Raw genomic sequence first — 22,890 nt, 5'->3', positions numbered from 1 at the left:
TCAGTTCTATGGCGCAGCTAGGAAGTGTTGTATGGTGCTTCATTTCTTTCTTTTCTGACATGATGGGAAGTTTTACTGAAGAGCCAAGATTTTGTTGGGGAAGCAGTTTCAGATAACAGAAATAAGCAGTTGGTGATATATGTGCTTGGTAGAAGAACATAGCTGCTATTCTGCAAGCATGAAACTGTGCGGCTTGTGTGAGTTCCTAACATTTTTTAGTTGCCCCAGTTTTTGTGAAATAGGGGCTTGTTTCTAACTAGACACGCAAGTATTTAGACATTTCTTGACAGATGAACGTTATAACGCATGTCTGCAAGACCTGAAAGGCACTGTGTTTTGTTGTGCCTGAGTGCATATTTTGCAAATATGTTAAGTGCAGCACATGCCCTCTCATTTTGGAGATTTAAATTCGGGGGCTAACCGGATGGGTAGTAAGGACCTTGTAATACTTGTAAACGTGGTGAGTACACTGAATTCTCATTTGAGGCGGAAAAAGATTGCTAGATCAAAGCAGTGCATCTTGCTGTTGCATTTCATATTGCTTCCCCACAGTGGCGGCAAGTTTTAGATGCATAGCTGCGGATGTCCTGCAGATGACAGGAAAGGTGCTTGCATTACAAAACATATTTTATAAGCGTTGTGTTCATCCAGAAAAAAAAAGGATTGTAGTATAAGATTATTTCAATTTGAGAGTTTCTATAGGCTCTTCCAGAGCAATATGTGCCTTTGTTTGGACAAATGCTGCATCATTGGTCATTCCTCGTTCATATCCATACAGGTGCATAACCTGCAGGATTTTCATCCTCCTAGTGTGTGGGCGCTCATGCATGAAGGAAAAAATAAGAGTGCGAGACAAAACAAACTATCGCTTGTTTGTATGCTTGGGCCGCTTTGTTTAGTGCATTTATAAAATATCTGTATAGCATGAGTCACTGTAAAAAGTAAAAAAAAAAAAAAAAATCGTCAAGGGTGAGTTGCGCTCTAGTTGATGCCAGTAGTTAGGCTGCTTGCTGTCAGTTGAGCACATCAACAAAACTGCCAGGCTCAAATCAGCCACTTGTTTTCCAACATGTCAATCCAGTTGGATTCGTAATGGGACTGCTCAGCGTCAGTGTATTCTTCCTTTTGGGCTCGGCAAAGTATTTTCATAGTCACTTCTATTTGTGCTTGGAATATTGCTTGCGAGAAGAAAAAGGAGCAAGGGAATATCTTCACATTTGCACTGGTTCTTCACAGGTCTGCGCGGATGTGCCTTGCGATCACTGCTACATGTCGTGCGTCAAATGCTTCGATGGAGCAAAGCGGCCCTTGCGAGGTCTATCTGCGCAAACATCCGCTCGTTTAAAATAATTATTTCAAATAGGGCGCCGAACCTGCATTTGCGAGCGGTGCAGATGGCGGCACTTACCAATCATTTTTTTTTTTTCTCTCTTTAGGATGCAACATACTCAGCTTTCTCATCAGGAATACAGTTCTAAATGTTGAAGTCATGTCGTTAGATGTCATTCAGAAGGGAACTTTTTTCTGTTACTAATATTTTCCATGAAGTTGCAATTGTAATTTCCAGTAGTGGCGCTGCATTCGCTTTTGCATTTTTCTTCATGGCGCCGTGCTTGAAGCATTTAACGTACGGCGTTAGAGGCAGAAATATGCGCTGTTATTATGCTGTTACATTTCCTCTTTACCGCTGTGGTTGTCATATGCTTTCCCAGTTTTTATAAGTCGGCAACCAGACCCTTAAACGCTGTGCTAAAACGTTGTTGTCGTACACTTGCAACGTCGGCGAACCGAGACCACCGACCGATACGCGCAATTCACCTAATCTTGGTAAGTTCGCTCCTATTTAAAAAATGTCCGTGCATCGGAAACGAGCTTAGGAGAGTACAATGATTTCAGCGGCTTCTGCGAGGTTAAAATGGTTCAGTGCCATTTATAATGTCAATGCGTGGGGGCAAGTACAGAACTTGGGTGAGCGCACTAAAAGCATGTTCGGAATGTATCGGCAGGAAGTAATTTATTGTTTCCGATGTAAAAAGTGCCAGTTAATCTCTGAAAAACGACAGGACCGTACAGAAACGTGCACGCAAGATTTGAAGTGATCGATGGTGTGATCAGCTTTACCAGCGCTTAGTTTTCTTTAGTTCGCGTTCTTAGACACGTCGCTCTTTGCACTGCATTGCCGGAGTGAAATAGATTGTTTACTAGGTGGAGGGCTTTTGCTGTGGGAGAAGCCTATTTCATTTACTTCACATACTTTACCACAAGAATCAATCTATTTTGCAGCCTTATCTTTCTTGTACTGCTTCAGCCTTGAAAAGAACAAAGTACATAAAAAAAAAGTTCTGTTGGCAGATAAAGATATGTATTCTGCGGCAAGTTCATGAACAAAAACAAAATGGTAATACACCCCAAGAAACTGAAGCTCCTCCTTGGCAGCTGTCTGCAAAACCTTTCAATGAACTGCCTATCGACATTACTAGAATAAACTCTTTTGTTCTAGAAATGCCTTGATACAAGACTTCGTGTGGAGATTGTGGCCCATGCAGCTTTCACTTCAGGAGCCTTGCTCTTTGCAGATCGCAAGAACACTGGTGGAAGGATGGATGCCATTCACTTGTAGCTGTTATCAGTCGGAACCGTTTCAACTCATCTTGTGGTGAGTATACAGTTCAAAATCTACAAAATGTTTCATGCATGTGATAGTAGCTTATTGATTGAAATAATAAAGATAATTTTGTTTCAAAGTGTGTTGTCCACTAATTATTTTAATTGATGAAATGCTCCGACCAGAAAACGGTTGGTTTGCTCAACTGAGGAGAACATTCTGGCTGAGCTACATGCGTTACAGCAATATGATTAGCAGCAGGTGCACTGCTCATCTCAGGCAGAGTGCTGAATTATGCGATGTGTATCAAAGAAAGCAGTACCACGCATTGGCTGCTAGATCAGTCAAATGTATACTTAGTGGAAACAAGATAAAGTAGACTTCAAATAGAGGCTACTTACTCATTAGCACCCATATAAGTGCAGCCATACAGGTAAAAAGAAAAGCTATACAAGTTTTCCAGAAGCTTCAGTAGTGAAAAATTTGACGTGGTCCAAGGAGTGAACCCTGGACTGTTACTCATGTGGGGCAGTTTGTCTACCAAGTCATCTAACCAGGACAACCAGTGGATGGTGGGGCTAGGCTGAATTTATCAACAATGCACAGGACTATAACTTATGTTTCGATCCCATGGACACCAAAAAGGCCTTCCAGAACTGGCCCTTTATGTCTGATAGTGCACAGCTACACGGTACTATTGCTGCACAATTGTTACTAAGGGCCTTGCACTTGAATGTGCCCATTGGACCTGTAAAGGGACAAAACATGGACCAAAATGTAACAATATGTATTAAATTAGATTATGGTGTAAAAAAAAATGTCTGATTTAGTATAGATCGAGCACTACAATATCCAAGAATTGAGGATTTATTTTAATTTGGCACTGAAATTGCATAAAAACGACTGAAGGAATCTCTTGCGGTGAAACACTGTCATCATCCACGTAACCACGTCTCGGGAAAAAGTCTATGATTTTTTTAATTGCACGTGCTCTCTGTTCTTTAACAAGCGCTCACCTTGTTTTATTGTATTGTTACATACATGATCTCACTAGTGACATAACAATATTTTGAGTGCTGTCCAGTGTGCCTGTCAATAAACTGAATCCAGCTTCAGCAGAGAGTGGCCTGGACTAAATTTGAAAGTCACCATCATGCTTGACATAGCTGAATTAGCCTGAACGTCGGTTTTGGTCCAAATCGGACGAAGTCAAATTTTGAGGGTGGTTTGGACCAAATTAGGGGATCATCATTGTGTTCGCCATTGCCAAATTTTGTCAGTGGGACAGCTCGATAAAAGCTTTGTCAGAGTTGGCTGACAGTGGCGGTGGCTGCTCACTTTGAAACAGTGGGCGTGTATGCTTCATTGATTCGAAAAAAAAAAAAAAAAGACTGGCTTTCCGGATTTTCAGTGTGGGCGGAAGCCACATACTCATGAAGAGGATTCTGTCATTTTTCATGCAAGATAAAACCTGAATTCGGATAATTCAAACTTTAGCAAAGCAAGACCGTAGTCATGTGGTATTTTCTTTTCCTTTCATATTTGTGCACTTTGTTTTAATGCTGGAAAAAACAATCGTGCAGGAAGTATGTTAGTAGAAAAAACTGGGTCATTTGTACTTGAACCCCCTCTAAAGCTTAAGGGTACTTGGGCCTAAACTGAATATAAAAAAAAATAGAATAATTAATCTCAACTAATTAACCAATTAGATAAAATATAAGGAATACTCCAAACAGAACTACACGAAGACGAATAATATGTCGTCGGTTTCAGTAAGCTGCAGTGCTCAGCCTTTTTTTTTTTTAATCCTTGGTTTACATTACATAAAACTGTGCGTGCACGTTTGGTCTATTCACCAACATCACAGTGGCCACCAATTTGCTGTTCATGGAGCGTTGCAAAAAACTGCTATGCATGCCTCATCGGCTCACCACAATTTACTCCGGATTTCTTAGCAAAAGCTATCTTCTGGGCAATAAAACGGCACGTGTGAGGTCATGTAAATACCCCTCTGTAAGCTTGTCATGAATAGCCAACAAAAGAATAAAAAACAGACAAATTATGAATAACCAAATTTATTGCTATACACAACAGCACTTGCAGTCTTAAAATGTGAAAGTGCTCAGAAAGACAAGGAAAAACGATTTTGTCTCGTCCACTTCTCTTGTCCTTGTCTTTCCAAGCACCTTCAAATTTTAGGATGCTATACTAGTTAACCCAGCAAACAACTTTGTTAAGCACATGCAATGTAGCTCTGCTATAGACCTTTTTCCAGTCGCGCCTCTTCTTGCAGACGTCGGGCAAGGTATGTTTGGCAGGGCGGGTTACCGAGGCTCCCTCACATATTTTCTGCAGAAATTCTTTCACAATAGTAAGGTAGGTTTATTTTCCAAGCGGCACTTGATCTCTTAGAAGGCAAACCTGGCAGCGTCTTTTCGTTTGTTGCAATAGCAGGCAGGGAAAATGTATGTGGTCCTGAGGGCCAAGTACATGCTAGCAATGCATGTAATTATTGCGCAACAGTTTGTCGCGTCAATGACCCAGCAGACATCTTTCATGGTTTTCACACACGCAGTGAACTGCTGCCCTACTATGTAGAAATAGAGAAGAAGGCTTCACACATGTGCAGTAGCATTACTGAAAATAAGTCAATTGGACCTTTTTCCATTTTATCCTGTCTCCTGCAGCCACCAATATCCTGTGCAGCCACCACTTTGCAGCAATGAACTAGGGTCACTCAGGATTGGAGTGCCTACTGAAGAGATCAGAAGTGAATGGCCCACATACTAGGGGCAATGCCTGACACCCCTGAGTGCTGGGAACGGTTCATAAAGAGCATTTTCATAGGAAGTTTTGTTGTAGGAAAAACAAATTTAAGGACGGTTAGTTCGACTGACTGCAGACGAAATTCACTCACCAATGTATTACTACTCTCATTGTGCACTGTGGTGGCTTGGTCATTGGGTGCTTGACTACAGAGCCTGGAAACCCGGCTTCGACACTTGCCATGTTACAATATAGACAAAATGCAAGGTGCCCACGTGCTGTGAGATTTCAGAGTACATACATTGAAGAACCTCACTTAGTCATAATTATCTGCATCCCTCCACTACAGCGTCCCTCATAGCCAGTCAATTTGGAACGTTTCAACCAATCCAATTTTAATTCCATCGTTTTTTCACTCTCCAATTATTCCAATCCCGATTATATTCTATTTCTATTCGTCGTGGCTTTTGGTTCAACTTTGCTAAATCTTTCGTGTCCAAATATCTCCCTCCTCTCCCATAAATGGAGGGCGGGAAATACCTCTTAACACCACCTGCCACAGTTAGTAGGCGAAGGCTTCGCATGGACACTGACGCCGAATGCCTGACATTCTTCTCGGTCAGCAAATGCTGTCGCATCAGTACTCGTATAGTTCATTGTATTAGGCGGACGGGAGCAGAGATGCCAAGTAGTGAGGAGCAGTGCAGTAGCATGCCAAGAGAGGGTGTGCATGTTCTGCCCCTTGAACGATCACCACCGCTAGCCAGACCGCAGTATTATGACTGGCATGATTGTAAATGAAATGCTAACCTCCATTTCCTCAGCTTCTCACGGCTAAGACATTGAAGTTGAGCCCATGTCCTCTGTGGCAACAGAGGCACCATGTGTCAAATAGGTATGACTGCACAGGGCAGTAATGCTTTGTCACTGCCATTTTAATGCGTCAGCATTATGTAGGTATGTCGGCAGTTTCATGTCACCAGAATTGTCATCACAATTACATTTGAACGAAACAAGTTATAAGAAAAAGAATGGGCCAAAAAATCTTGCTGGGTAAATAATTTGATGCATGTGGGTTAACTAGGTAATTAATTAGAGGGGTAATGGCAACATCCAAACGGGTCACGTGGTACTAACTTCCAGTGGCGGGAAATTTGAAATGTTTGAAACGTGAACGAGCGGGAAAGGGCGTGATTTGCGTGCACAAATGGTAGGAATGGTGAGAAAGTGTGTAAAGAGAGGTAATCAGCCAATTGCAATCTGAAAAATTCCAAGAGCGCTGCAGGATCTGCAGCGGAGAAATGCGAAAGCCTGAAGAACGGAAATCTGAGCTAGTCGGTGCATTGCAAGATCAAAAAACAGCGCGGCTACTTGGGACAAACAGAGAGGAGAATAGCGGACAAGCGCTTGTCCGTTATTCTCCTCTCTGTTTGTCCCAAATAGCTGCGCTGTTTTTTGATCTTGCGAAAGCCTGAGCATTGCTGCTGCACACGGTACATTGCATGCCTCTTGTTGAACACAACCAGTGTGCCATTGAACGCATCACAGTTCACCACCCTTCTATAATTGGTTTACAGGAAAGGAAAGGTGCAGTATCTGTTACTCGCGGAATCCCGCTGACACATCTTGCGGACAACACAGCAATGAGCATGCTTACGCATTTCTCCAGTACAGATCCTGCAGTGTTCTCGAAAATGTTCTGCTAAAAGGAGTGAAACAGCAATTATGCAGTGTTTTTGATGTCAGGCGACGTCCTTCAAACTTGTGTTTGAAGTGCAGCCTGGACTGCCCTTGACTGTTCTTGGTGCTAAGAAACTACACTAGTTCTATCGCTGGATGAAAGTGTTCCAACCCTAGTTCTCCCATTCAGCACCATTAAAGGCTTCGTCCCCCAGAAAAGCCATTGTCCGCATTATGAGCAAAAAATCATGGGCATGGCTCTGGCAAGTGGTAGCTGGCAGACGACATGGTCATGCATGGCTAGTCATTGAGTTGTGTGATGGCATGAGACGTGGCATGGCCGAATTGGTAGGCGCTGCCAACACAGGTGTGACATGAAAGGGTGAAATCGGAATCCAGCCCTTCAGGACCCCTAGGCCACGAAGATACCTTTGTGTGGCTTGGTTAAAATGGTGCTTTAGATCTTTGTCGCGGTGGTTTTATAATGTGGTATCTTGCGACTATGTATGGGACAATGCAGCCGCAAGTTAAAAGCTTCTGAACAAGTGAGTGGCAAAGTGTGTCTACACGAAGGTCCACAAGGAAAACCGGCAACTGGCATCATTAACGCTGGCATGCCATGACCTTAAAGGAAGAGTTTAAGTCCCCCCCCCCCCCCCCTTCCCCCAATATTTTTATGAGCTCAGTATTCATTTGCAAGTTAGCGCTTTGCCCTGTGTTTCTTTCACGTCACTGTCTGTTTTGCACTTCAGACCTCACCAAAATGAGTAAACCCCACTAACTAGTCCAAGAAACAGCCCTGAGGAGTTATGTATTCATTTCCTTTTTTTATATAAATTTGTCTTGTTCATGCAGAGAAAGAACTGTAATAAAAGAATTTGTTGAATGCTGCGACAGTTATAGTACTCTCCGCTGAGTTCCAGAAATTTCACAGAGTACAGAAGCTCAACATAAAATATGAGAATAAACTGGAACAATTGGTTAGAAAAGCTGCCCTTGCAGCATCCTTCTTTGGCTGTGCCTTAAGCGCGGCTGCACAAGAGGAGGACAACAAAGAATGTACTGGGCCGGAGGCACGTGCTGCCACAGCTCAGTAGTTTGGTTATGCCTTAAAATGTGTGGGAAGCTTATTTCCCTGCGACCTAGAGCACCACATCTACAACTGATTGCCTAGGACTAGAGGATGACTGAAGCCGGCACCTGCTCTACAGAGCCGCCCTTACTCTCGCAGAACGTTTCATCATTGCAACTTTGCCTTTCACCCTTCTGACCCCAGAACTCGCAAATGTGGTTTCTCCAGATTGAGGCACAACTCGGCCCTTACCGTTAGAGGTGTGCGAAGGCTCGGTTTAGCCCAAAAGCTCGTACTCTGGCCGCTCAGAAGCTCTGTGCCTCAAGCTTGGGCGGGGCCAGGCCGGACACACCAATCCAGAGTATTCACAACTTTTTTAAAGGCACGAATATGGTTGTGGTGTGCTAGGCGTCACAATACAGCAGTATTTTGCAGCATCTTTCCCACACAAGAGTGTGTGAATTCTCTATACAGATGTTTATGCACCTTTACACCACACACCCCTGGCATGAACAGATCTTTGCTAGCTGTCAACGACCAAGCAGAAGGGCTGCTTGTGGGCTATCGAATTTTGACTTTTGTCTCTTCCTCTTCGGCAGATGTTTAGGTATCAGTTTCCAGATTCGCGGTATGCTGTCAGCTCTTCCACATCTGTTGTGCCAGGCCTCAACAAGCCTCAGTAGAAATGGGCCGTAGCACCTAGTCAAAGCATCTGCGGTCCACAACCTTGTCGGTGCCATGAAAGACACGCAGTGAGCAAGATAAGCTTACCGAGTACTTGGCCACAGAATCAACCCCTTGCTCAGAGGCCGCGTGTTTTTGGTGAAGTGAGGAAACCATGTACCTAAATCTTTCCTTTCTTGCTAAGAACACATTATTCATTGCAGCCACAAGTTACAGCAGTAAAAAGAACTTCAGCGTTGCTGGATTCACAATCCAGGAGTGCCACAAATGTCTTAAGCATTCATCAATGCATAAATTGTTCTTGCGTAATAATATAAAAAAATTAATATAATTCTATGTTGTGCTGTGCCTCTATATTCTACAAATTTCAATCTTAAACGCGACAACTGAGCATTTCAAGGTCAACTCATTATTTGGAAATTATTTCTTTCTGTATCATTCTGGGCCAGACCAGGGCCTTAAAGGGCCATTAAACAATATTTGCTCTAATATTCTAGTGAAAGAAATTTATAGAGATGGTCTTTGTGAGTGTTTGAGTCAAACACTTTGCGTGGAGACAATTGACAACTAATTTTTAAAAAGTGCTCCTGGTTAAAGCTCTCAACTGATTAGGGCGACCTCCATCGGGGCTTGCTGGTTGTGCCCGCTCACTGGATGCTCCCAGGTGACCCGGGCAGAATGGAACGTGGTGGGGTGCCGTCTCAGCTTGTTTTCATTTTTTTTTTCTTCCGTGGCGGCATGCGTCAGGTTAAGCGTGCAGAGGACGAGCGCCATTTCAGTCGCCAATATTTTCGGTATTACTGACACTAGCATAAAAATTTGTGTGTTGCAAAGAGGACTGATAGGATACATATATCTAGAGTGCGTTTTCTAGTTTTCGTAAATAGCTCTTCGTGGGCCCTTTAAGTCTGAACACGTTGCCATGCCAGACTTGGTCTGTAACACAGATTCCAAGCTAGCTCGGGCTCAGAATTTCGGCCCGTGCACATCTCTACTGACTGCATAACCTCACAAGGTGATTTAGTACAATCATGTATCTGCGCTCTCTCCTGACATGATCAGTGACTTGCAGGATATTCTTATAAACTCATGGGAGATGCCCTCATCAGCACCTCAAGACCAAAGTACCCGAGAGAACTATGGCGTAAGAACGCTCTCACCTACAGCAGCTCCTTACTGGTGGACCTTGACGACTGTCGCCTTTCACAACTGCTTCACCGGATTTGGCAGCTCCTCGGTGAGGACTCACCACCCATGTTCTGCTGCTTCGAGAGCTCTTCTTCAGCTCTTGCTGATGCCCAAGCATCTGCATCTTGCCTTCCCAGCGGCCAGTGACACAACCATGGAGCTGACCAACCAGGTTCATGAGGTGGCCTTCCAGCAAGCCACAGCTGTCTCACCACTGGCAGACTCGGCAATTTCCTGCCTCGAGGCCTGTACTGATGAGCTTACTACCTCAGTTGACACACTCAGGAGCCTGTCCCAAGAGACCATTCACCATATTCCAGTCACCACTTTCCATCGCGCACAAAGAGCCATAACTTAACACTGCTGGTATGACTGGCAATTCCTACATCCTGCCACCAAGTGCATGTCTCGTGGTTGGGAAAAACCCCTCAAGACCATTAATGGCAACTCGTGGCTCCCCAATGCGGCCACCTTTCGTGGTTTGGTTTGTGAGGTTTAACGTCCCAAAGCAACTCAGGCTATGAGAGACGCCGTAGTGGAGGATTCCGGAAATTTCGACCACCTGGGGTTCTTTAACGTGCACTGACATCGCACAGCACACGGGCGCCTTCCTTTTCGCCTCGATCGAAAAGCGGCCGCCGAGGCCGGGAGTCGATCCCGCGTCCTTGGGAACAGTAGTCGAGTGCCGTAACCACTGCGCCACCCCGGCGGAGTCCTTTTGTGGTAATTGACAAGACCTGTCATAATCCGTTCCTTGTCAACAATGGTGCAGAGGTCAGCGTGATCCTTAAAAAAAAAAGCCATCTTGCCTAGCTGGCAGGGCAATCGCAACGGGCTGCCATCCCTTCGACCATAGTGACATATAGACTTCGCTCCCTCACCCTCAACTTGGTACCCTGCCACACATTTTGATGAGTGTTCGTCATCGCTGATGTTGACCCAATCATCAGCGCATATTTCTTATCGTACTTTCACTTGGGCTTCATTCAGCATGCAGCCCGACAGACAGCTTCACTCGGCTATCTATATCTGGCGTCGAGTCTAACCTTGTCCCCACTGGCATCGGCATGCTGATACCATCACCTCCTTTGAGAACATCCCGGTGTGATTTCAGTAACTGGCAAAGCGTTTAAATCTCACCCAGCCACCAAAGCATATGGTGTGACCACCACCACCAGCACGATCACACCTCTTGTTTGGTGGTCACCTGCTAAACGGGAGTTCAATCATGATGCAACTCGACATTATACACCCATCATCCAGCGCATGGGCTTCATTCCATCTCATATCTAAAAAAAGATCCAAGTGACTGGCGTCCGTGCGGTGACTATGAAGTGTTGAATGCCAAGACTGTCCACGACAGCTATCCACTGCTTCACATCACATCTGAATGGCTGCACCATTTTTAACAAAGTGGACCTGGTTAGGCACATCACCAGATACCCACTGTGTTTGCCAGCATACCTAAAGCAGCCATCACAACTGCGTTTGGGCTGTTAGAGTATGTGTGGATGCCCGTTGGACTTCAGAACCCAACTCAAACCCAGCTGTGTTCGCATACATCGATCATTGATGTATGCGAACACAGTCAGCAATATGTCTATAGATAACGAGAACTACCTGCGTGCAGTTTACAGCACCTCCAACAGCACGGCCTGGTTGTGAATTCTGAGAAGTGCGTATTTGCCGCTTTCATGCTCACTTTTTGAGCCATCACAACTTATAGCTGAATTGCCAATTGCTAATATTTACTTATTTGTCAACTTTTGCAAGAGTGAAATTCTCGCGGGAACAAAAAAAAAAAAAAATTCCTTTGCAGGGTTCGACTGCATGTGCTCCACATTTTGACGGTTGAAAATGAAAGTTGCAGTGCTCCGCAACCATTATGATCTGCTGAAGTGGACTAAAGCATAAGTCAATGCAATGGGTGCCAGAGGTTTATATGTGAAATACCCCATTTTTACTTTCAAATGAGGAAGTGCTTACTGAGAAGTTCGAGGAAGAGAGAGATGCGTGCAGACTGTTCTGGGCTTTGGGCCGTTTGCAAGCAGCCTTCATTATTCAAACGTTGACCTGTATTAAACCCATTTCATCCGCTACATTTGGTGGAGGTGCTGGGTAAAACATCCTGGGAATCTCCAGCCAGTGCCTCGTCGCAGCCGCTATGTGGCAGGTGTTTGCCACCTTTATCTTCTCAAGAGTACCTTCCAATAGCTACCATCCAAGCGACGCAGACTCAGGAACAGTGAGCTGAAGAGACGACGACCTAGAGATCAGCAAAGCGGCTCAGAACGGCTCAGCTTACTGAAGTGAGCCGGCTCATTTAACGGTTCACCGGCTCACTTAAGCCTGGGTCGCTCAGGAGCGAACAGTGGTCTATTGGAGAGAGAGAAAGCCAACTCTGCCTCTCTCTCGTTCACTGATACGCACCCATTCGACCTCCCGAAACTTAACGAAAGCGTGGAAATATTTGTGTGTCCATCCTATCTCCCCTAATGGTGACTACAAAATCTCAGTAAACAGCAACATCCATATTTTTTTAGGCTCGATTCTTACTCTTTATGTCCACTTTATGTCCACGAAGTCCAAGAGAGGACTTCGTTCTTTTCGTACCCTATCGTTTCAAAATTATCTGAATAACATTGGCCATCATTAAACACACTGAGAATCATCCTTAATAAATACTTCGGGCCATCAATCTCTAGCCCAAAATCTCTTGTGGACTGACTGTTAATAAATACTGATAGTGACAATGTAGACAGATATAGATAGTGAATTATAAATATAGAGAAAGCAGATTACCTGATTCGAGGTCCCTCTTATATTCCCGGAGACAGTGAACTCAGGAGGAGCCTGAAGTATAAATGCATAATTTTTTTTAATGCAGTGTGCGCTTTGTAGCTCGAGTCCGCGTTAGTCCTTTTTCACTTTCTAAATCTCCCCTCCCCCCACATGCTTTCTCTAGCTGATTCGTTTTTCGTATATTCCTATAACCCTGTTCAACTTTGCGACAGTTTTTCTCAATGCCCACAGCTCTCAGCGCCCCGGCTTCTCCCACTGCTTCCTTTATTCCTGGCAACAGGTTTCTGGCCCGGTCCCCTAACCCAAACTTGTTCAACCTTCCTGTTTTTGCCGCCACATACATACACCGACCGTATTTAATTAATTCATTCATTTTGTATCTACTTCAAGCCGAATCGCTCGCCATTCATGCTGTGAAGTGTGGTTTTAATTTTCATAAAGCATCTGTTCCCGTTTTGAGCACACGACGCGCTGCAGTCAGTGCTGTTCATGACTGAACCAGATATTTTTTTTCTGCTGGGCTGGCTGCGGAAGGGGCCATGCATTCCACATTCGCCCTGTTGTAATGCAGCTTGAGAAAACTACACATAGCAATTATTGAAAGCAAAACAAAAGACGCACAAAAACAGCGGCGACCACCCGAAGCATACACACATTGCGGCTGCCAGGTCGCCGGCGCGGAGCCTCGACACGGCGCCGAAGCAGCCGACCAACTACCTGCGAAGGATTGTGCAGACAGCACACTTTTTTCTTTTCTTTATATGCCGGCCCAATCCACCTGTGCCTGACCACTGGAGTTGCTTTCTCGTACTGCTAATAGATGGCGCTAAAGTAGCAGCAAACAGAAGACCTAACTCTGGCAGAACGGTTCCTAACAGCACTCCAAAAGAAACGCTGCTCACGGTTCCCGATGGCTCACTGAACCAGCGGCTCTCCAAAAGAACCACTGCTCACTAAGCGACTGCTCTCCAAAAGAGTGGCCGCTCAGTGAGTCGCCACTCATTCTCGCTCTTTTAAAAAAGTGGCTCGGTCAAAAGACAGTCGAAGGCGAGGAGATGTTTGCGAGGAAGGGCGGGAAGCATGGCCTCAGAGATCACCCCCGCAAGCGTGGGGATGATCTCGGAGGCAATATGGGACAGCAGACACTTTCTCACAACACTAATAGATGGCGCCGAATTCAGAGGATAGGGAGCCTACATGTTGCGCCGCGGCGCCCGGCTTAGGGTGGTGACATCTCATGCTAGGGTTCCCTATTTTGGCTAAAAACGGCAGTCAGGCTTGGTGGGCCGCCATGTTGGTTCCCAGTTAGTGCGGAAGCACTTAAGCAGGTATGACAGCGATACATCTATAAAGGATGATCATGCACAATGAAGAAAAAATACAGGACTCCGTCGCGCCGCAAAGGAGTCCTTTGTTCCCCTTACTTTTTCTTTCTTGTCAGTGTCGAGACTTCCCACAGTATTTGGTTTCAGTATTTAATTTCTAGGGAGCTTCGCAGGACAAAGGCTATCGATCGAACGGAGCTTCAAAGCAGTGGAGAGACTGCTAGAGGTTGTGGAGGATATGCAGGAGGTGCGCCTGCCAAAGACACCCTAAATCTGCGTACCAGGTTATTAATGGAAGGCTGAAAAGAGTGGGCATACTGAATAGGGTTAATAAAATCTGTCGTGCTCCAAGCAGTTAAAAAGGCAAAGACACCAGACCTCTCCCAGGCCTCGAGCAGAAGCGGCTTGGTGCCTGAATATCCAAGAATGATGAGCGGACAGCACACAGGGGTGCAACAGCTGCACCAATTGCATATTTTGATACGGCTACATATTTCTGCACCAAGCTGTGCATTAAGCGTGAAATTTGCGCCATGCTGTGCCAAAATGCCCCGACTATCCACAAAAGTTTGCCATACTCAGTGACAACTTTCTGCGGCCGTGATATAACCAATCACGATGCTTCAGACACTGTAGCATGCGTCACTGGCATTTTAGTTTTATTTTGAGATGGCGTCATGGCATTCCAATGGCTACTCATATTTTCTTTGCATCCATGTGCTTTCACCGCTTTCCAGTTCAGTCACTGTCTATGCGCTGAAGGAACCCTATAACGCAAGTGGGCTGTTTGTGACAAGGCACCACTGCTATTGCTTCCGTGGTGGGCCGTAGTGGTACTTGTGATTTTGGAGCAATACTTCAACCCTGCATTTTAAGTGCTGCATGTTTTTATTGGATGTATCTTAGTTTTTTATGCGGCTCATGGAAGTTTTCGATATCCTGTTGGTTCATTCATGTACACTAAGGTTATTTTTATACTGTCTTGTCGATAGACTCACTTTCCCATCATCAGATAGTGTAGGAGGTGGCTTCTGTGTTTCATCATCAGCCTGACTATACCCACTGCAGGGCGAAGGCCTCTCCCATCCGCTTGACCCCTGCGAACTTCTCAACCTCATCCGCTGCCCCCTGCTACGCTTTCCTTCCCTTGGAATCCAGTTTGTTACCCTAAGCGACCATCGATTATCCTCTCTTTGCATTACATGTCCTGCCCATGTCCATTTCTTCTTCTTAATTTCCACTAGAATGTCGGTAACTTGAGTTATTCTGACCCACTCTGCACGCTTCCCATCTCTTAATGTTACCCCTACCATTTTTCGTTCCATAGCCCTCTGAGTTATCCTCAACTTAAGTAGAACCCTCTTGGTTAGCCTCCACGTTTCAGCCCCATAGGTGAGTACAGGTAAGATGCAACTGTTGCATACTTTCCTCTTGAGTGATACCAATAAGCTGCTAGTTACAATCTGCGAGTGCTTGCCAAATGCGCTCCATCCCAATCTTATTCTTGTTATTTCCTTTCCATGGTCCGGGTCTGCGGTTACTACCTGTCCTATGTAGACATATTCGCCTACTACTTCCAGTATTTCGCTACCTAATGTAAACTGCTGTTCCTTCCCGAGGCTGTTGAACATTACCTTAGTCTTCTGCATATTGATTTTTAAGCCTACCTTTCTACTTTTCCTGTCTAAGTCATCAATCATTATTTGCAGTTCATCCCCCGAGTTACTTAGCAAGGCAATGTCATCAGCAAATTGCAGATTACTGAGGTATTCTCCATCTACCCTGATCCCTAACTGCTCCCATTCCAAGTCTCTGAATACTTCCTCTAAGCAAGCTGTGAATAGTACTGGGGAGAGCGTCTCCTTGTCTAACACCTTTCTGTATGGGAATTTTGTTACTTTTTTATGCAGAACTATGATTGCTGTGCACCCACTAAATATATCTTGCAGCACTTTCACGTACGACTCGTCTACCCCCTGATTTCGCAATGCCTGCATCACCGCCGAAGTTCGTGCTAATACAACTGGAGGTGGAACATGTGAAATTTATTTCGAACATCAGAAGGTCGAGAAACGCACAGCAGCCTAGCTATTGAATTCCATAATGCCGTAGTGGAGCCCAAGACTGCCAAAATTAACATTTATGCATGCTGCAACATTGAAGTACTATAAGGTATGCATTGTGCATGAAATACATAACCTAATAATCGTCCACCTCTCCTTAATCAAAATATTGTGTCAAAGCCACCGCCAGTCCACAAGAAGTATAATTTACAAGCCGAAGATGTGCTCGCTCGTCGGTTTTCTTTGCTTAAAACTTGCTTTCGGCATTTGCCATTTCGCCTTTTGGTCGGCGTTTCTTTTTGTCCGTTTCTGTATTTGCTTTTTAATCAACATTTTGTCTTTACACTGCGCTCGCTTCTGGACACAGGCTGATCGCAGTCACTGCTTCAAATTAAGCTCTTTCGGAGCTGCCCTCGCACGACACGAGCTGTGGATTTCGCAGAGAGTAAAACAATGTTTTTTGAGCCTTGCAAGCAACATAAAGTCCCATGATTAAGGTTGTCAAACCGTGCTAAATGAAAAAAAAAAAAAAAAAAGGCATATTCTCTAGTTTTTTTTATTTAGCCTCTTCAATTTTATGATTCACATTTTTGTGTGTGTGATAGCATGCCTAGCAGTACAAAAAGCTTATTTACAAAAATAAATACACGCAGCATCGGTGATAGGTGGCCTTTGCTAGATTTCCTTATCGCATTCATACAGTCCGATATTCACACCTCTTCATTCTTTTGTGCCGAAAGCAAAGTTTCTTCCATGTTTAACAGCTCCAAAATTTGAATTTATTTATTTATTTATTTATTTATTTATTTATTTATTGATACTGCAATCCAGTTTAACAAAACAGGCAAAAAAATAAACAATAATTACAGTGCAAGTTGAAGCTCTTCTGAACAATCCAAACATATACAACACAGCAGTGAAATAACAAAAGCAATAAAGAGAAACTAGGTTATATGTTGCGAGAACAACGTCAGTGATGGCTGCAGCACTTCATTGTCAGTGAGGTTATTCCAATCGGAAATAGTTCGTGGAAGGAATGAGTATTTAAAGCAGTTATTTCGAATGCGAAAAGGAGTTAAAGTTAGCTGGTGTCGTTGTCGAGTTGCGTATCCGGACGAAAAAACAAGCAAATCGGTGAGTTCTGATCTGTAGTGTCCTTTAATTAATTGGTACAGAAATTTAAGTCGTGCACAACGATCTCGCTCAGTTATTGTCGGAAGGCCAGCTTGAATTAAAAGGTGTGTTACTGATGTACGCCGGTAATTATTATATATGTATCGTGCCGCCCTCTTTTGAACTTTCTCTAATTTATTCATGTTAGTTTGCGTAAATGGATCCCAAATGATTGAAGCATAATCTAAGGTAGGCAGAACAATAGATTTGTAAGCAAGCAGGCGTACAGATGGGGTAGACAACCGCAATGCCCGTCTCAAGAAAAAGTTTACGGAAAGCGTTACACGTTATGAGATCAACATGTTTATTCCAACTAAGATTGTTACTGACCCAGAGCCCTAGATATTTATATTCTGCCACTTCAGTTAGTGTCATGCCGTTAATACAATAATCGAAGGGTAAGACTTTCTTTTTGTGAGTGATTCTCATTAGTACAGTTTTTTCAAAGTTAATGGACATTTGCCATGCTTCACACCATGCGAAAACTGTTTGTAACGCACTATTAAGTAGTTGTTGATCAGACACATTTCTCACTTCTGTATAAATAACACAGTCATCAGCGTAAAGTCTAATTTTTACAGGAATGTTAACAACAATATCATTAATATATATTAAAAATAGCAGAGGACCAAGAACAGAGCCCTGAGGGACGCCAGAGTTAACTGTAAGCCTGTCAGAAGAATGATGGTTAAAGACAACGAATTGTTCTCTATTTGAAAGGTAGGCTGATATCCATTTTACTAATTGTTTGTTATGAAGTATTGTATCCAGTTTATAAATTAGCTTTTCGTGAGTAACCTTATCAAAAGCTTTCGAGAAGTCCATAAATACGGCATCAATCTGCGTTCCATTGTTAACTGACGAGGCGAAATCATGTATAGTTTCTGCTAACTGTGTACAAGTTGAGTAACCCCTCCTGAATCCATGCTGATATTTAGTAAAAAAATTATTAGCTTCAAGAAAGTTTGATATGTGATTGTGAATTATGTGTTCAAGTAGTTTACAAGCAGTTGATGTGAGTGAAATAGGGCGGTAGTTCTTGATTAATCGCTTGTCTCCACTTTTATGAAGCGGTTTCACTCTAGCAGTCCCCCAGTCTCTCGGCACCTGACCCTCATGTAAGGACCTTGTAAATATAACAAATAAGTACTTAGATGTCCATTGTGCATATCTTTTCAAAAAGGCGTTAGGTATGTTCTCTGGTTTAGGTGATTTCTTTATGTCAAGGTTAAGTAACATGTTTAAAATGCCATGCTCACTAACTACAACGTCATCCAGAGGCGGGAGGGAAGCTTCAAATTTCGGAAAAATGTTATTGTCATCATTAAACACGGACTTAAAATGTTTATTGAATTCATTAGATACTGTTTTTGCATCACTGACCAAAACACCTTTGATTTCAAACTCATTATTAACCTTTGATGTTGGGGAGACCAAACGCCAGAATTTCCCGGGAGACTCCGAGATAAATTTGGGTAACGATTCTTCAAAGTAACGCTGTTTGTCAGCGATAGTGTTTTGTTTGAGCTGGGAGCTAAGCAAACTGATCTTTTGTTCTAATTCCGGAGAATTACTAGTTGCTTTTTTCTTTTTCATCCGTTTCAGTTTTCTTTTTAACTGCAGTGTCGCCCGAGAAATCCATTTTTTTTTTTTCTTGTGAGCTGCTCCAAATATGAATTTTATTGCTCTAAAACGAAGATTTTGCTGCTCCAAAAATCGCTACAAATCTTATTTGAGCTTTTGCACCCCTGAGTACATCCTTTTAATGAACCACAGTGTGAGTAATCAGTAGTCTTTCTTGAATGGTTAGTAATAGTGCTGGCTCACTATTTCCTTATCTCAGCATCATTCCACATTAAAGCAATGTGGTGGGTTCGACTTCCACTTCCAATTTTCTCAAATGTGTACCAGCTATGGCCCAGCCTGGTGCTTGGCTTACCAGGGCTCATGGCTTAGGAAAGGAGGAAAAAGGAACTGTATATGGGCTTCTGCTGCACGAAGCGGACTTAGGGTTGTCTAATGGTGGAATGAATCGTGAATTTTGGTTCATGGCCCTTTTCCTGGAGTGAACTAGAATACCTTTCCCAAGCATCTTATCTCAGAAGAGCCCAGAATCAGGCCGGGAGAAATCTTGTACCCACCAGCACCAGGATCGAAACTGGTACCTCCTGAATGTGAGGCAGATTCTGTCACAAGGCCATCATGCCTTGGTGGGGTAGTAGCCCTTGCTCGGGTTCTCGTTCTAATGGTGCTCAACGTGGCTTTGGAAGATCTTAAAAAAGCTTAATGATCGTTCATGAATTCAGAAAGGCCTTGGTCAAAGGTACGCTGGTGTGTGCAGTACATTTTCGTCTTTTTTTTTTTTTTTTTTTTTTTTTTTTTTTTTTTACAGAGCACTTGGGGTGGATTCACACACCAGATCCGTGTCATTCCGTGATGATTATGGTTAAAGGATAATACTAAGTTTGTTCTTGAAAGAACTGACCAAGCTAGAAAAAATTTCATTGCAAGAAGACATCAGTGCTCAGCATACTCACCAATGTTCTTAAAAAAAAATAATATACACTGGGACGAGCTGTCTGAAAATTTTCAGGAACCTCATAGCTGTGCTTTTTATTTCTGAAACTTAGCCATTGTCAAATATGTTAAACTAGCATGTAGAACAATGTTTCTGTAACACTGATAGTCTTTACCTGAACACACTCGCACACACACAAAAACTGGATCGGTGAAATTTTGTGTTTAGCTCTGCACAAATTTAGTTAAGCGGCAACAAATTTCATGGATATATATTTTATAGACAAACAATGCCATGAAAACTAAAAGAACAGTGGGCAATTAGATTATGTACTGACCAAAAATATTTTGTCATTTTTGTTTTCTTGGGGTATTGTACTAAACTTAAATCTAACATATTGGACCAGCCAAAGACACGGGAACACAAGAAAAAGAAATGCTGCGCATTCAGAAGGTACCAGGTTTGATTCCAGGTGCCGCCAGGTACTCAACAGTTTTCCAACTGGTACAGGATTTCCCCTGACCTGATGCTTGGCTCTTTTGGGGTGAAATGCTTTGGAAATGGGTCTCAGACCAAACAGTGTTGTCCCATGTACTTCTTTGTATTGAGTTCCCATGTCCTTGGCTTCCCATGTCCATGTCCAGCAAGTTAGGTTTGCAATAACTGGTCTGCATGGCCACTATGTAAAAAAATATATATCAGGAAGCACTACAGATATGTCGCAATAATACTAGCTGTGCCCCCCCCCCCCCAACAGGGTAGGCACCTAAATTCACCCCTGCTACCGTGGTAAATATGCTCTTGACCTCATTGGATTTTCTCCCTGTCCATTGCCCGGACAGACTGTTTCCATATTGGGACATAGATACATGCTTTAGTGAAGGCCTCCAGAAATTTCAACAACCTTGTCTTTAACTTTAAATGTGTGTCAACATCGCACAGTTCACGGCATTGCTTTTCACCTCCATTGTAAAGGGACTGCCGCAACCAGGATTTCATCCTGTGTCCTTGGGTTTAACAATTGAGCACCCTAATCCTGTGCCACCGCAGTGGCTATTACCTATGTGGGGACGGAATCAAGATGATGAACAAAAGCTGCAAATCGTCTCCAAGGGGTTCCTGTTTCAGCACACGCACCAAACAGGGAAGGGCCTGGAAATCAGAACAATGCAATAAATGCCGGCTCCTGGGAAAGGTAAGACATGAATGATCCCGCTGCAACACAGAATGAAAGTATAATGCTAGTAGCTGTCACATGGCACTCACATGGAAACATTTAATGCTCTATCAGTAAAATAAATTGGCCTCAACCAAAAAGAGCAAATAAAATTTGCCCCTAGTGTTAGCAGTGCATTTGCTGTTTGCAAGATAACATATAGGAAAGCGTGAATATGATTTGGCAGTGTAAACCAAAGAAACACGGAGATGAAGAAATGATAAAACAAACTTGGCATTTCCATGTGCGTTCCTTTCGTCCTTGGCCTGTTCGCACAGCCAAACCACACTGCAGTGGTGTGCCAGCTAGCCCATCAAAGCATGCTACTGGAAAGCTCTTCGAGCAATTATACAATTCTATTTTCTACCATGACAGGCCTACGTGGGCACTAGTATCTCTATATGGAACAGACTGGTTCAGCCTAGTCCCACCTTGTGCACCTGAATGCCCTCTCACTGTATTTGACAGCTACTGGAAAATATGCACCAGCATTTATTTTGGTAACGCGCTACAGCTGAAAGAAGCGATTTCACCAGCTCTAGTCAGGAATACAAAAAGGATCTATACAATGGCCACAGAAATAGCACTGTCACTGAGTAGATTTGCTAGTGAACATTGAAAAACATTTTTTTTTACCGTGCCCATCAACAGCAATTACCTTGTATGGTGCACAAGACAATATACAGTCATAACTAGAAACAGAATTTGAATTCACCTAGAGTTGATGCAAAAATGTCATTAATATTATCACGCTTAGCTAAAATGTAGCTTAGCTAAAATGTAGTCGTATGACCGGGTTAGTCCTATCTAGTGGTCAGAACAGTCCGGCAGATATGTACTGGCACCCCCACCCCCCTCACCCTTTTCTACTGCTTTGGTTGTCACGGTGCTGACCGAAATGCATGCCCAGTGCCCCAGCTTCATAAATAAGGTAACTTCTATTTCATATAGTAGCGCTCTTGTGGAGCAACCTGTTTTTGCCAGCACACATTTTGTACCCACCTTTCATGAGGCACAAGGCATTCATGGTGCAGGACAGCCCATGAGCAGAAGCTGCGACGTAGCCAAGATCCCAAAATCGCTGTGCAGCAAGAGTATTTCGGCACACACTGAAACAAAAAATAGAAATGGTTGCTCTTGCTAAGACAGGGCTATTTGGGAGCAAAACGGAGGCGCACTCGAAAATGAGCCGCCGGCGACCGATCGAAGCACGGACTGCTTCCTGGCGCACGGAAAAGAGCTTCGTAGATCCTCTACGCTTCACTTGAAGCCACCGACTCACAGCAAGATGCCGCAAAAAGAATTGAGATCACTTAGCAATAACGCATCGATGCAGACAAGCTGTAACGTGAGAAGAGCGGCGCCATGAGGAAAGTACGGGATGCCACCGTAAGTGTTTTGCGCTGCATTTTCGCTGTACTTACGAAAGTCTGAAGAAACTTGCAAGGATGGGTGCCGCCCAGTCTATTTTGCAGAATACATTCCAGTCTGGTGAATCTGAAACACGGCGCGAACAAGCCTCCCGCTTGCACGCTTGCTTGTACCACTGCGCGCCAAAATTGAAAAGGAAAAAAAAAAAAAAAAGCACCTGCGGCTGCGGAGGCGGCGATTAAAAAAAGCGTCTGGGTACGAGAGTACACGCAAGCAAAAAACAAAAATAAGCAATTTATTACGTCACATCCGCCAGACTACAAACAAATCCTCCTCGCCTACCTTCTTTCTTCTCGCGCATGCGCAGCTTACCAAGATCGCGCGGTGGCGACCGGCAGGTGTCGCCACCGCGCGATCTTGATAAGCT

At 43.8% G+C, this 22,890-nt stretch overlaps 2 long non-coding RNA genes across 4 annotated transcripts; one reads left to right on the top strand and one right to left on the bottom strand.

The window, feature by feature from the left end:
- The first annotated feature begins 1,472 nt into the window (after positions 1-1,472).
- LOC146207117 (uncharacterized) lies at positions 1,473-19,861 on the top strand. Its single transcript, XR_014706627.1, has 4 exons — positions 1,473-1,827; positions 2,577-2,656; positions 17,940-18,078; positions 19,751-19,861. It is a non-coding gene; the product is annotated as an uncharacterized LOC146207117 (long non-coding RNA).
- On the bottom strand, positions 2,744-22,638 carry LOC146207116 (uncharacterized). 3 transcript variants are annotated; one of them, XR_014706615.1, is made up of 5 exons: positions 22,517-22,638; positions 22,095-22,201; positions 20,937-21,028; positions 12,798-12,848; positions 2,744-3,353 (listed from the first exon to the last, which is right to left on the bottom strand). It is a non-coding gene; the product is annotated as an uncharacterized LOC146207116 (long non-coding RNA). The 3 variants fall into 3 exon arrangements; XR_014706609.1 differs by lacking the exon at positions 2,744-3,353 and adding an exon at positions 7,712-12,245; XR_014706607.1 differs by lacking the exons at positions 2,744-3,353; positions 12,798-12,848 and having other exon boundaries at positions 20,455-21,028.
- Positions 22,639-22,890: the final 252 nt, after the last annotated feature.

This window comes from Amblyomma maculatum, chromosome 1, assembly GCF_055883805.1.
Source record: "Amblyomma maculatum isolate TAMU_Amacu chromosome 1, ASM5588380v1, whole genome shotgun sequence".
NCBI classification, from domain to species: domain Eukaryota; kingdom Metazoa; phylum Arthropoda; class Arachnida; order Ixodida; family Ixodidae; genus Amblyomma; species Amblyomma maculatum.
The sequence above is the reverse complement of the archived record's forward strand: the minus strand, read 5'-3'. Positions and strand labels throughout refer to the sequence as shown.